Here is a 14,701-nt window from a genome sequence, read left to right on the forward strand (position 1 = left end):
AAAGTCTGCTTAACCGTTCTTTAACAAGCGTCAGTTTTTCTTTAATAATTCCAAGAATATAACATTCTGGAAATGGGAAAACTTCAGAGACATTACAAAGATCAGTAGTGGCCAAGGGCACAGGGGAAAGAGGGATGATGAGGTGCAGCACAGGGATTTTTAGGGCAGTGAGACAATTCTGCATAATACTATAGTAGTGGACACGTGTCATGACACATTTGTCCAGACCCATAAAACATTCAATACCGAGAGTGAACCGTGATACAAAATTCCTCCAAAATTAAAAGTTTATTAAAACGAACAAAAAAATACAGTACACTGCATACCTAGTTAAGTCAATCCTGGAAGTAATAAATAGCAAAGGTATACCTGAATGACTGTAACGAATATAGTTATGAGCTATTTCGTAACCTCTCGGGTAGAAGATGGGCATTTTTGTAGCAGAAAAACTCAACATTCAGTCCTTTAAGTGACTAGAAGTTTACTCAAAACTAGGAAGAGATGAATAATGGAAAGACTATTGACTCAGATCCCCTTCTTTTCTGACAGAGAGGAGTTCTCATTATTTATAGGGATGGCTTCAGGAAGACAGAGGGGACCTAGCGCACTGACTCCACAAAAGCATGAATCCCATTTTAAAATAACATGACCCTTGCTGCTAGATGCTAAAGACACTTATAAATAATACATGTTCTCCTCTTTCATGAATTAACTTCCAAATTTAGAGCTAACAAACCTTTGGGGAAGGAGGAGATGTGTCATAAACCTTAGGCATAATGTATACAATATCTGAGAAGGGTGTTTACACAGATCTCATTTCCAAATTGTAGACAATATTGTTATCTACTTTCAGAAACTCTCAAGTCCATGCCGTACCTCCCTATATACTGAACTCACTGTCAGGTTAGATTTCTGAAGGTCATGAAGGTCGTTTCTCTTTTTTCAATAATAATGCGAGGGGCCAGAGCAGTAATAGGAATGGGCTTCAGAGAATATTTTATTTGAATACCGGGTTTGTCTTAATTACAGTTTCAAAAAGAGATTTGAACAAGAACAGCCCATCACTTAAGACCAGTCAAAACAATTTATAAATTTTCTGCACGACTTAACTACATGAAAAGCAGGTAAGTAAGGCACTGGCTGGGCCTGGGACGTCTCAGTGCACATCGAACAGCACATGGGAGGGAACCTAGAAAATGCTGTGCCCAGCTTCACCCCCACGGGACCCTCGAGGAGCGGGGCCCGAGCATGCACAGTGTGTCACAGGCCCCAGGTCACTCTGACAGCCCCCCTCACAGGTGCTCTTCCTGGGTCCGGGGCGTGAACTCAGCGCACTGCTCCGTCTGGGGGAGGGCACTGGAGTACATGGGGGCACTCATTCACTCTGCAAACACCCGCCTTTCAGGGAAGTGTGAGCTTTCGGGAGACAGAGGATCAGAGATTCAGTGTCTTGCTGAACAACAGAGCCACGGTTTGAGCGCAGGGCTGTGCTCCTGTGCTCACTTCTGGGGTGAGCTGGGGAGGAGGTGAGAACTAGTGTGGGGTCTTGGACAGGCTTAACCCACCCAGGAAATCTATGACTCTGGGACAGAAGAAAAATAAATTTCCAAGCACCTAAAAACTGAGCAGCTGTTCCTTGGACATAACAAAGGGCTTTAAACCTGTTGTAATTGACTTATGAAAGCTTCCCATCAGTATAAAGGCTTCAGGAGTCCACCAGATCAACAACCACCTCCCCCAGAGACCACAGCCCCCCGTCAACAACCACCCCACCCAGGGATCACAGCCCCCCATCAACAACCACCCCACCCAGGGATCACAGCCCCCCGTCAACAACCACCCCACCCAGGGATCACAGTCTCCCATCAACAACCACCTCCCCCAGAGACCACAGCCCCCCGTCAACAACCACCCCACCCAGGGATCACAACCCCCCGTCAACAACCACCACCCCCAGGGATCACAGCCCCCCACCAACCACCACCTCACCCAGGGATCACAGCCCCCCACCAACAACCACCCCACCCCAGGGATCAAAGCCTTCCATCAACAACCACCCCACCCAGGGATCACAGCCACCCGTCAACAACCACCCCACCCAGGGATCACAGTCTCCCATCAACAACCACCTCCCCCAGGGACCACAGCCCCCCGTCAACAACCACCTCCCCCAGGGATCACAGACCCCGGTCAACAACCACCCCACCCCAGGGATCACAGCCTTCCATCAACAACCACCCCACCCAGGGATCACAGTCTCCCATCAACAACCACCCCACTGAGGGATCACAGCCACCCGTCAACAACCACCTCGCCCAGGGATCACAGACCCCGGTCAACAACCACCCCACCCAGGGATCAGTCTCCCATCAACAACCACCACACCCAGGGATCACAGCCCCCATCAACCACCACCCCACCCAGGGATCACAGCCCCCCGTCAACAACCACCTCCCCCAGGGACCACAGCCCCCCGTCAACAACCACCCCACCCAGGGATCACAGTCTCCCATCAACCACCACCCCACCCAGGGATCACAGCCCCCCGTCAACAACTACCCCACCCAGGGATCACAGCCCCCCGTCAACAACCACCCCACCCAGGGATCACAGCCTCCCATCAACAACCACCACACCCAGCGATCACAGTCTCCCACCAACAACCACCTCCCCCAGGGATCACAGCCCCCGTCAACAACCACCCCACCCAGGGATCACAGCCTCCCGTCAACAACCACCCCACGCAGGGATCACAGCCCCCATCAACAACCACCCCACCCAGGGATCACAGCCCCCCGTCAACAACCACCCCACCGAGGGATCACAGCCCCACGTCAACAACCACCCCACCGAGGGATCACAGCCTTCCATCAACAACCACCCCACCCAGGGATCACAGTCTCCCATCAACAACCACCCCACTGAGGGATCACAGCCACCCGTCAACAACCACCTCGCCCAGGGATCACAGACCCCGGTCAACAACCACCCCACCCAGGGATCAGTCTCCCATCAACAACCACCACACCCAGGGATCACAGCCCCCATCAACCACCACCCCACCCAGGGATCACAGCCCCCCGTCAACAACCACCTCCCCCAGGGACCACAGCCCCCCGTCAACAACCACCCCACCCAGGGATCACAGTCTCCCATCAACCACCACCCCACCCAGGGATCACAGCCCCCTGTCAACAACTACCCCACCCAGGGATCACAGCCCCCCGTCAACAACCACCCCACCCAGGGATCACAGCCTCCCATCAACAACCACCACACCCAGCGATCACAGTCTCCCACCAACAACCACCTCCCCCAGGGATCACAGCCCCCGTCAACAACCACCCCACCCAGGGATCACAGCCTCCCGTCAACAACCACCCCACGCAGGGATCACAGCCCCCATCAACAACCACCCCACCCAGGGATCACAGCCCCCCGTCAACAACCACCCCACCGAGGGATCACAGCCCCACGTCAACAACCACCCCACCCAGGGATCACAGCCTTCCATCAACAACCACCCCACCCAGGGATCACAGTCTCCCATCAACAACCACCCCACCGAGGGATCACAGCCACCCGTCAACAACCACCTCGCCCAGGGATCACAGACCCCGGTCAACAACCACCCCACCCAGGGATCAGTCTCCCATCAACAACCACCACACCCAGGGATCACAGCCCCCATCAACCACCACCCCACCCAGGGATCATAGCCTCCCGTCAACAACCACCTCCCCCAGGGACCACAACCCCCCGTCAACAACCACCCCACCCAGGGATCACAGTCTCCCATCAACCACCACCCCACCCAGGGATCACAGTCCCCCATCAACAACCACCCCACCCAGGGATCACAGCCCCCGTCAACAACCACCCCACCCAGGGATCACAGCCTCCCATCAACAACCACCACACCCAGCGATCACAGTCTCCCATCAACAACCACCTCCCCCAGGGATCACAGCCCCCGTCAACAACCACCCCACCCAGGGATCACAGCCTCCCGTCAACAACCACCCCACGCAGGGATCACAGCCCCCATCAACAACCACCCCACCCAGGGATCACAGCCCCCATCAACAACCACCCCACCGAGGGATCACAGCCCCACGTCAACAACCACCCCACCCAGGGATCACAGTCTCCCGTCAACAACCACCTCCTCCAGGGACCACAGTCTCCCATCAATAACCATGTCACCCCAGCGAAGGCTGCCAACCATCAAGCTCTATCCCAGCACCTCTGAAGGCCAGCCAATGAGGACGCCTTACTCGAGTACAGTCCACCAATCAACAACCTGCTCACGTCAATGCTTCGCGTATCAGCCAATCAACAGCTGTCCCGTTGTCCTAAGCAGCACCCGCAGTTAAGGGGCAACCAATCCTTGAGAACTTCCGCCTCAGATACTCAGCAGATACCGACCTGCTGGTCCGCAAAGCTTCCTGAGCCGGGCTGGGTGGGGGCCGAGCGGGCAGCCAGCGTCCTGCGTGAAGGCGGATGCGGTCAGCATCCCTTAGGGCCCCGCTGTGGACCAGGAGAGGAGAGCCGCGTGGACGGGGACACGGGCTGGGGACTGCACGACCCGGTGGTTGAGGGAGGGACAGGATGTGAGGGCCGTGCTCAGGACGGGGCAGGAACCCAGGGCTAAGGAGGAGGAGTAAGTGACTCCGGAAGTGCCTTAGAATAAAACCGCGCATGCTTTCTCTCCTGCTTGTGGCCAGTCAGCGCACAGGAGCAGGTGCAGCAAGACCCCCGCCCCGCCCCGCAGCACCCGGGCCCCAGACCCCACGGCCTCCCCTCGGACGCCCATCCTGGAGGGAGCCGTGCGGGAGGCGAGAGTTGGGGGCTCCACACGAGGCCCCGGGAAACTGCTCCAGGAGCCCAGCCGGAGCGGTTCCTTTCAGTCAGGAGCACTTTGCTATGAGCGTAGGACGGACTGCAATAGGAAAAGGCTGGAGCTGAAACAAGATTATTCCACAACAGAAAGGAGAGTACAACTGACTTAAATTCCTAATATGGAAAAGCTGTAACAAGGAAAGTCTGAAAAAGTACATTCTGACTACTGAAACTTTAAGTCAGAAATGGGATTCTGATTTAGTCTAAGAATCACAGAGGTCACATGCAAAGCATAATGTACGTTTAACCCTCCAGCTTGGGCAGTTCAAGAACATCTAATTTTTGCCTTCATTAACTAAGCTAGTTATCACCCACCTAAAGACTACAGAAAGAAGAGCCACGAATTTAATATTTTATAGCCAGATCATGTCTCATGTCATGTGACCAGTTTGCAATAGAGCTTAGCAAGAACCCCATGTTATACCGAATAAAAGAAATTCTCAGAAAACCGAACATGATAAGCTGCTTTTCCAAGTCTTAGATGGAAGTAGATTTTTTTAAAAAACCCAAACAGACTAGAATAGCTATAAAAACTTTCTCGGCCCAGTAGTTGTCACTTAACTCCTAAAATAATATCAATCCTATTCTGGGACTCTCTTTCATTAAAAGGATCCCCGTAACTGCGTCTTGCCGGTTTATGACTGGGTTACATAATCCTCCTAATAGCCAACACCCCAAAATGCTCACAGGTACTTCCCAAGGGGTCACGGGGACCAAGTCGAACCACTCGGTCATAACTGCAAACAGAAAACATTAGTCAAGAATCTGGGATTCGACGCTTAGCTGAGCCATTTGTGCGTCCTCCTCGGCCTTCAGCTTATTCTGTAAAATGGGAACAGCAATATTTGCCTCGCCTCAGAAGATACTTTGGCTGCTCGGAAGCAGCCTGAGAATGTCGTGTTTAAGGGGTCGGGGTTTTGTGTCATATGGGCCGGGGTTAGAGTCCTCTGTGCACCTTAGCCCAGCTGCCCTTGTGTCACATGAGGTTCTAAGAACAGCACCTCACCTGGGAGCTTGTGAAGACAGCTCCGAGCCCCCTGCCCACACAGAGAGACTCAGAACGGGAACCATAGTCAGAAAGAAAGTGCTGTGTGCACTGCAGCACACGTGGTCAGTGTAGGGGGCGGGGCGGGGGGGGGGTTGGTCCAGTCTTAGTGGCCCCTCCCTCCCTTCCTTCCTTCCTTCCTTCCGTCAGGCTCTCCTGAGCAGCAGATATGCTTCCAGGGCACCAGGGTTCCCTGGAGAGTGTACAGACCCAGGGTCTACTCTCTTGTGATTCAAGCCCCAGGCACAGAAGCACCTCTCCAGAGACCCCTCCCCTTCCCTCCCCATCTAAGTGCCACTGTCCAGGGTCTCCTCCCCAGAGGTCATCAGTGTACGACCTACGGCTGTCCTTCCCCGAGAACACTTGCATCACCTGAGGTTACCTGTTCACTGTGTGGGACACCCTGTTATGTGCTGACAGTGGCTGCTGAGGCTTCAGCCGCCCGGTTTAATGGGGAGGTGAAGGAAAGGGAGACTGATGACTCAAAGTGAATGTATTCAATACATCTGCCTCATTCATCCTTCTACGGACTGACCAATCTAGCTGGCCTCAGAGAAGACCAGGGTCATACGGCTTTTAAAAAACTGCCAATCCCACTGTGTAATAGAAACCTTACATGGATGGAATACGATTTATTGAATTCAATTCAAAACAGAGACAGAGAGAACAGGTGTAACATTTTACCTCTAGGATGTTAACTCGGAATTTCAGAAAAACACCTGTGTGTACACATGGATACAGACATATCAAAATATAGAGCTATGAGCAAATAACTGGTTTAGAGAAGAACCAGGTAAGAAAAGAGACTGACTACATGGGGGAAAAAAGTCAAACTTGCCGTGATTTTCAACAGACAGTCTGAATTACTCCAATAATACAATCTACTTCAAGATGAGTCGAGGATTTTTCTTTGTACCGTCTCATGCCTTCGAGGCAGTCAACCAATTATTATGGAAACTCACTCAAACAGAGGTTTTCTGTAGATGCAGTTGGAAGAATAATAGCCCAGCCCCCCCAAAGAGGTCCACATCCTCCTACCTGGAACCTGTGAATATGTCAGGCTACACGGCATAGGGGAATTAAGGTCAGCTCATCTTGAGGGAGTATCCCGGGGGGCCCGGAGTGACCACAGAGCCCCCATGAGTCAGAAAGGAGACAGACGAGTCAAGGAGGGACCTGCCAGGACGAGGGCAGCCCCTAGCAGCTGGAAGAAGCAAGGAACAGGCCCTCCCCTGGAGCGTCCAGGAAGTACGAGGCCCTGTGCAACCTTGACTTTGCCCTGTGAGACCTGGGTGGGACTTGTGACCTCCAGAACTGGGAGAGAATACAGCAGCCGCAGAAAACCAACGCAGTGAGCAACTGTGCCAAGGTCAGTCCAAACAAGGAACACTTTCCATGTTTTCCCTCATTTCTCACCGTGTTTTCCTCCCTTGGTTCTTATTTGCAAACACTTCAAAATAGTACACTTGCATTAAGGAGACCCACTCAAAGAAACAGTCTCAGAAGCAGCTTTAAAAGACCTTATAAATTCGTGATTAAAGTTTCAGGTCGTGTTGTAGATAAAAGACTTTACAGAGGCCAACGAATTTGACAGGAGTTGGCAGGAACCTGTGGTGTCCTGGGGGGGACAGAAAGGTCAGTTGGTAGCTTTGTACAAGCAGTATCACTGATTACAGCTGATACGCTTCAACTTTAAGTAGGACACAATGTGGAATCTCACGGCTGTTTCAACTCTCGGCAAGTTAATTAACCTGTGACAGGGGTCAAGGTCTTACCACTTCCCTGAGGCACAAAAATATACCAGGTATAAAAGAGAAAATAAACAACAGAGCAGGCTTGGCACTCCATCACAGGAGGAGCCGCCAACTCCCCTCGTGCCCGCTGGGCTGCTTCCTAAGTGTGAGCTCATCCGAGGTCTACAGACACCCTCTGAAACAGAGAGGATCTATACACATACTGAATGACTGATGAAACTGGGGCTTCGAGATATCAAATAACTCGTCCAAATCCACAGGCTACAAAGTGCCTGTGCTGGGATTCAAACCCATGAGAACTGTCTCATCCCAAAGCCTGAGCTTCCTTCCTCTTGCAGGTGGTAGAGTCCTGGGTGGCAGAATTTTGCAGCATGGCCCAAAAAAAGAAATCCCAAGGGTAAGGCGGGTGCCAATAAACAAAAACTGAGTTTCAATTTCATTTTGATAAATTTCATCAGTGAAAACACCTGCGGGAAAGAGCAGTAGTTCCTGATCTTCCAGGTCTGATCTGGGAAGAGCCCCGCTGGTGGTGTAACGTTTTACTTGAGGAGAGGCCAAGCAAGCCCAGCCCAAGTTGAAGGGTAAACTTTCCCGATTTCAAAACACAGGGTCAGGGCTTCCCTGGTGGCGCAGTGGTTGAGACTCCGCCTGCCGATGCAGGGGACACGGGTTCGTGCCCCGGTCCGGGAAGATCCCACATGCCGCGGAGCGGCTGGGCCCGTGAGCCATGGCCGCTGAGCCTGCGCGTCCGGAGCCTGTGCTCCGCAACGGGAGAGGCCACGGCAGTGAGAGGCCCGTGTACCCGCAAACAAAACAAAACAAACAAACAAAAAACACAGGGTCAAAGAGCTCCATTCCTCACGCCCTTCCCTCTGGGGGTGTGCGGGGGGCGGGGAAGCCCATCTCTCCTGCTGTCACCTGTCTTGCTGCCACCCTGAGCAGAGGCCTTCTTCCTGCAGCCGCTCCTGCTGGGCGTGGCTGACCAGTACAGGGCAGAGGCTTCTGAGTCTCTAAGACCCCAGCGACCTTTGCTCTGTGGTTTATTCTGGAGAAGGTCTTTTTATGATTTTTCTAACTCTGTTGGATCACAGTCAAAGGCTGTGGCCTGTACAGTCTCGGTCTTTGAGTCTGGAAAGGTCTCCTCTGTGGGCACCGATGGGAGCCATTCCTGGGAATGTTCCTCTCTGGTCGGAGGAGGCCAGGAATGGGAGATCCAGGCTCAGCACCTACCAGTGAGCGACCCTGGGGGGAAGCTGCTTAACCTCCGACCTCCGTTTTTGTCTGCAGACATCAGGATGAAATGAGACAATCACAGGAAGTACCCGATACCTGGTCAGTGCTGGATAAATGTTAGACATCCCCGCTCCACCTGTGTCTATGTGACGCCCAGTGGCAGGTCTCACTGGACCATAATTCTATTTATGATTTTTTGAGGAAGCACCATATCACCTGCACCAGTGTGCACTCCCACCAGCAGTGCACAGGGTTCCAGTTTCTCCACACCCTCACCAACACTTGTCGTTCTGCTTTTTGGTGGCAGACATCCTACTGGGTGTGATGAGGTACACAAAATTTTCTAAATGAACTTTCTTGAACAGGATTTGTTAGTGGACGGCAATTCTCAATCAAGACCAAATTTTATACTTTTATTATAAATCTAGGGTTTCTGCTGCACCCTCTCCCCATCTTTTATAAAGTGAATTTCTACCGTTAATTCATCCTTACTGCCAGGATCAGCGCTTCCCTCCCGCCCCAAATTAAATCACGTTAGAAAAATACCTTAAAACGTGAGTCAGTATTCAAGAGACAATCACCCAGCAACTCATTTTACTATGTGAAATGCCTGGACAAAACCAGTATTCCAGAGACTAGCCTGTAAGTCAATACAACTCACTAGCACCTAGGAAATTTTACAGAAGAAATAGGACTGGGGACTCTGTTGTTTCAGCTAGAATCTGGGAAATACTATTTTTCCACATAATTTACTGCTCAAGCCATGGAGTTCCTATTCTGCTAACTTTTGCTAACCTCTCTCAATTTCCTCCTGGGTGTCTTAGACATTCATCACACTGGGAAGAAGGTCACGAACATTAGGTAACAGCCAAGCACCATCATTTTGGAGAATCACAGTCAATTTAATAAGCCAATTTTATTTTATGGTATTAATTGTAAAACAAATGAAAGTCCATAGAACTGCACTGCACTTGGAATCAACACTGCCTTACACCAACCTGGAAGACATCACAGTTAATGGAGTGATGGGGAAAACACCAGCAGTGGGAAGATGTCCCCAAAAGTCAGAGTCACAGAGACAGAGCAGAAGAGTGGCTGCCAGGGGCTGGGGGGAGGGGGAAACAGGGAGAGGTTGGTAAAAGGGTACAGTAAAAGCTTTCAGCTATAAATGAATAAGCTCTGAGGACCTAACGTAAAACATGGTGACTACAGTTGATGACGCTGTACTGTATGATAGAAACTTGCTGAGAGAGTAGAACTTCAATGTTCTCACCAAAAAAAGATAAACATGTGAGGTGACAGATGTGCTAATTAACTAGATGGGGAGAATACTTTCCCGATGTATACCTATATCAAATCACCACCATGTACACTTTAAATATCTTATAATTTTGTCAATTATACCTTGATAAGCCTGAAATTTTAAAAAGAAAAAAAAGGAAAAATACCCATTTTTGAAAATGGACATTGATATCTTTGGTGAAACCTGACTTTCCTCTAAAACGTCAAGAGAGCATGAAGTATTTTCAGACAATGCATACCACTGCTCCCGAAGTAAACAGACAGCCCTCTGTCACTGTATTTAGGGGTTTGCCATTTTTTTCCACAACCATGAAAGTAGTTGTAACTTCTATAACATAAACACCTGGTTCATAAACATCGAAGTATAAATGTCATGCGCTTCCTTGAATCACGCTAATGAATTCAGCGACACTATTGGATACCTGACCTTTCCTGGCTACCTTATTATTCAGGATTCTCTGCCTACTTACGAAACATACAAGGGTAAAAGAAGCAGAGTGACTTACAAAACACACTCCCTGTGATCCGGGTCTCCTAGCGCTCAAATACGACTACGCTGTCACAGTCATTTTAGTTCTTCAGATGTATGTGGTTTACGCCCACATTCCCACACATTCTGGCTTAGATTTTCCTATTTAACGGGAAAGGTAATTACAGAAAGCCCCTCTGTTCCTCACTCTGGGGACAAGGACCCGCACCCATCATGCTCAGCAGGGCAGGGACCCCGTTCCTGAGAAGGGACCTGAGCTACTCTGGTTTAATTACTAAACAGACACCTCTACAAATTCCAGAGAGATAAACGCTAACCTTTATCCCAAATGTACGCTTCTTTTAAGGAAATCTTCCCTATCGTTCAAGAAAACAATGAGGAAATAAAGATTTCTAGCATCTGTACGCGATTTTTTAAAATAAATTTTATTTTTTAGAACTGTTTAGTTTCCCCTATCATTAACACCTTCCATTACTACGATACATCTGTTACAATTAATAAACCAATATCGATACACTAACTGGAGTCCACGGTTTACTCAGGCCTCCTAAGGTGTTTCCCTAATGTCTTTTTCTGTCCCAGGATCCCATCCGGGACACCACCTTGCCTTGACTCGTCACGTCTCCCGAAGCCTCCTCTCTGCGTGACAGTTTTGCAGACTTCCCTTGTTCTGATGACCCTCCGTTTTTGAGGAGGGCCAGGCAGGTGTTCTGCACGATGTCCCTTGTGTGGAATCTGTCTGATGTCTTTCTCCCCACAAGGGCTGGGCTCTGGGCTTTGGGGAGGAGACCACAGAGGTGAAAGCCCACAGTCCCTGCGTTGTCTCGGGGTGCCTGCTGTCACTGTGACTGCCCCCTGGGCTGACCCCGTCACCTGGCTGAGTCCTGACTGTCCGGTTTCCCCCTGCAAAGTCCTTCTTCTCCTCTTCCCCCCACCCCGTGCTTTGGGGAAGGAGGCTCTGAGCACAGCCCACAGTTGCCGTGGGGGTGACGCTCCACCTCCTTGATGGCCAGGATCTGCAGAAATTATCTGGGATTCTGCCTGGGAGATCTGCCTCTTCCTCCCCATTTTTAGATTTATTCCATCATTTATTCATATTAGTATAAACGTATTTATTTTATACTTTGAGCTACAACCAATACTTCTTATTTATTTTGTTGCTCAAATTGTGCTAACTTTGGGTATTGGGAGCTCTTTTCGTTGGCTCCTGTGTCCCTGTGACATACCCTGTCATTGCAAGTGTGTGTCTGTGTGCGTGAATTTGTGTGAGTCTGTGTGTGTTTGTGTGAATTTGTGTGTGTGTTTGTATGTCTCTGTATGTGTGGTGAATTTGTGTGAGTTTGTGTGTATGTGTGTCTGTATGTGTATTTGTGTGTGTGTCTGTGTGTGTCTGTGTGTTTTTGTATGTGTTTGTATGTGAGTTTGTGTGTCTGTGTTTTTATATGTGTGTCTGTTTGTGTTTTTGTATGTGTGTATGTGTGAGTTTGTGTCTGTTTTTATGTGTGAGTTTGTGTGTCCGTGTTTTTGTATGTGTGTACGTGTGTGAGTTTGTGTGTTTTTGTGTGTATGAGTTTGTGTGTTTTTGTATGTGTGTCTGTGTGTGTGTTTTTGTATGTATGTCTGTGTGTGTGTGTTTTTGTATGTATGTCTGTGTGTGTCTGTGTCTGTGCGTGCACATGTGCGTGCGCGTGTGCTCTGAGCACATCCTGACTTTCTGGCGCCGCGAGCTACTCCAGCTCACCTTGTGTACCTGCCGCCCCGGTCTCGGGACCAATACGGCAGATTTTACTGGAACCAGCAGGACCTACATCCCACTTCTTGTGTGTGTTACACACAGAGCTCTCCTGCGCTGACTCCAGTCCAGCTCCTGGGTGTTGTTGAAAGGAAAGAAGCTCTTGTGAGTGATGGGATCTGACTTGTTTTCCACGCGCCTTCCCTCCCACCACACAATGCTTTTAAGTGACACCTTCCGCTGGGTCCCCACCCTGCTCTTCACAGCGTCTGCTTCTCCAGGTTCGGCGCCATCAGCCCCTCACTAACCTGCCCCGCACCGGCCAGGCTGCCCTGGTTCCACCTGTGGTCTTTGCTGTATGTACTTCAGCTCCTCCAAGCATAATCCTTTACCCTCGACTTAGCGGAGCCAGGACGCGGTAACACGTCAGGAGCATTTGCAGCGATGTCCGTGCGCACGTGCAGGAAACTCTGGTGGCACCCACTCCCCACCAGCCCCAGGGCAACCGATCGATCGTGCAAGAGACGCACCCGCCCCCCGGCCCACGTCCTGTCGTCCTGTGTCTGACTCGAGGGAGCCTGGGGCTGCCTGGCAAGCCACGCCCACGTCCTCTGTGAACGCCCTCCCTGGTGAGGGCCGTTCCAGACCTTCCTTCTCCGCCCTTGAGCACCGCCTCCCACTCCCGCTGTGGAGCTGGTGAATGACCTTGCCTCTTCCTTCGCTGAGGCAGAAGCCATCGGGGGTCCCAGGGCTGCAGGCGCCTCTGTCCCTCCGGTCCCCGGGTGACCGTCGGGGGCCACCTCCTCCATGTTGGCCCCCACCCACCCCCTCTTCCCGAAGGATCGGCTCCTCTGGTCATTGCCCCTTCTCTCCACCGTGGCATGAGTACTCCTCTCTCTTCTGGGTCATCTTTCCTGCCCGCTGACGGCGGACACGGCCCATGAGCCCGTCGGGGGGAGCCGCCCTTCACTCGGCTGCCTGGGGTCACGCAGACCTGCTTTGCCTCCTGCCTTGTCTCTTACGGGCCCCTCCTCGTGTTTCTGACCCAGAGATGCAGCAGCCAGGCCTCGATCCTCTCACCCCTGTCTCTACCCAAGCTACTCCCAGCCCGACTCCCCTCCAGATGCCGCCTGCTACCCCGTCTCAGCGACACGTCCACGTGGACGCCCCACTGCCCTCCAGACTCATCCAGACAGAGCTCGTCACCATCCACACCGAACCAAAACCAAAAGAAAACCAATCACATGAACAGCAACCACAAAATCCCACCCCCCGTCTCCCCAGGTCCCCTCTGAGTATACGAACGTGAGACGACCATTCACCCAGGTGCCCGTCGGGGCAAGAATCCTAGCACATCCCACAGAACGTGGTGTCCCCATCCATTTCATCAGCAAACCCCAGAGGCTCGCCTTCAAAATCCGTCTCAGATGCGACCAGCGCTGGCCCTGCCACCGCCCAGCTCCAAGCCAGCAGCAGCAGGGCCCGGACAAGGCAGCCTTCTCCTCCCCGGTCCGTCCCCACCCTCTGGTCTGACTCCCCAGCAGCAGCCTGTGGTACCTGCAAACAGACAGTGGGCTGGACCTCCTCCATTGAAGCCCCGCCATCCCTTCCCGTCACACCAGAACACAACCCGAAACCACTGCCAACGCCAGCTCTTCCCCCAGGCCTGCACACCCTGCTCCCTGGCATCTCCCTCCCCCTCACGTCCACATCCCACCCCTGATGACACCCAAGCCTCCGCCCAGCCCCACGGCCCCAGCTCATCTAGAAGAGCTGCTGCATCCCCCCTGCCGCCCCCGCCTGACAATTTCCCTGCTCTGCTTTCTCTCTTCCTGGCACTGACGGGGGACTTCACACATATTTTTGGCTGTTTTCTCGCTGAGTGGGACTCCTTGCATACAAGGATTCTGTCTCCGCGCAAACCGAGAGCTTAGAAGTGCCTGAGCCCGTGCACCCAGCCAGCGCTTGAAGGCGTGCGTGGACGCTCTGCAGCTGTGCGAGCTCCACCCCCAGACCCCCCGGTGGACACAAGACACTGAGATGCTGCCTCCGACGCTGAAGGCCTGGTTTGCGGTTGGATTCAAATTTAAGAAACTTCATTTAGAACAGTCTCACCTTTGGATATCGTCATTTGTTACTCTGTGTAATATGGGCTCTTCACTCACGAGGGAAGCCATGGAAGAATTCCAGTTGAAAATTTAAATTTTATGTCGTGCAGCTACTTTGAATAAAACGGGGGAAGA

General features: G+C 51.8%; 1 protein-coding gene across 7 annotated transcripts in view; it reads right to left on the reverse strand.

Moving 5' to 3' along the window:
- NCK2 (NCK adaptor protein 2) overlaps positions 1-14,701 on the reverse strand; it is a 134,626-nt gene that overhangs the window by 40,555 nt on the left and 79,370 nt on the right. The window contains exon 1 of one of the 7 annotated variants that reach the window (XM_067704026.1): positions 12,468-12,594. The exons of the other annotated variants lie outside the window; for them this stretch is intronic. The gene's annotated coding sequence lies outside the window, so the exon portion shown is untranslated. Of the gene's footprint in view, positions 1-12,467; positions 12,595-14,701 lie in introns of those variants that run through there. 7 annotated transcript variants of the gene reach the window in all.

This window comes from Pseudorca crassidens, chromosome 14, assembly GCF_039906515.1.
Source record: "Pseudorca crassidens isolate mPseCra1 chromosome 14, mPseCra1.hap1, whole genome shotgun sequence".
In the NCBI taxonomy this organism is placed as follows: Eukaryota; Metazoa; Chordata; class Mammalia; order Artiodactyla; family Delphinidae; genus Pseudorca; species Pseudorca crassidens.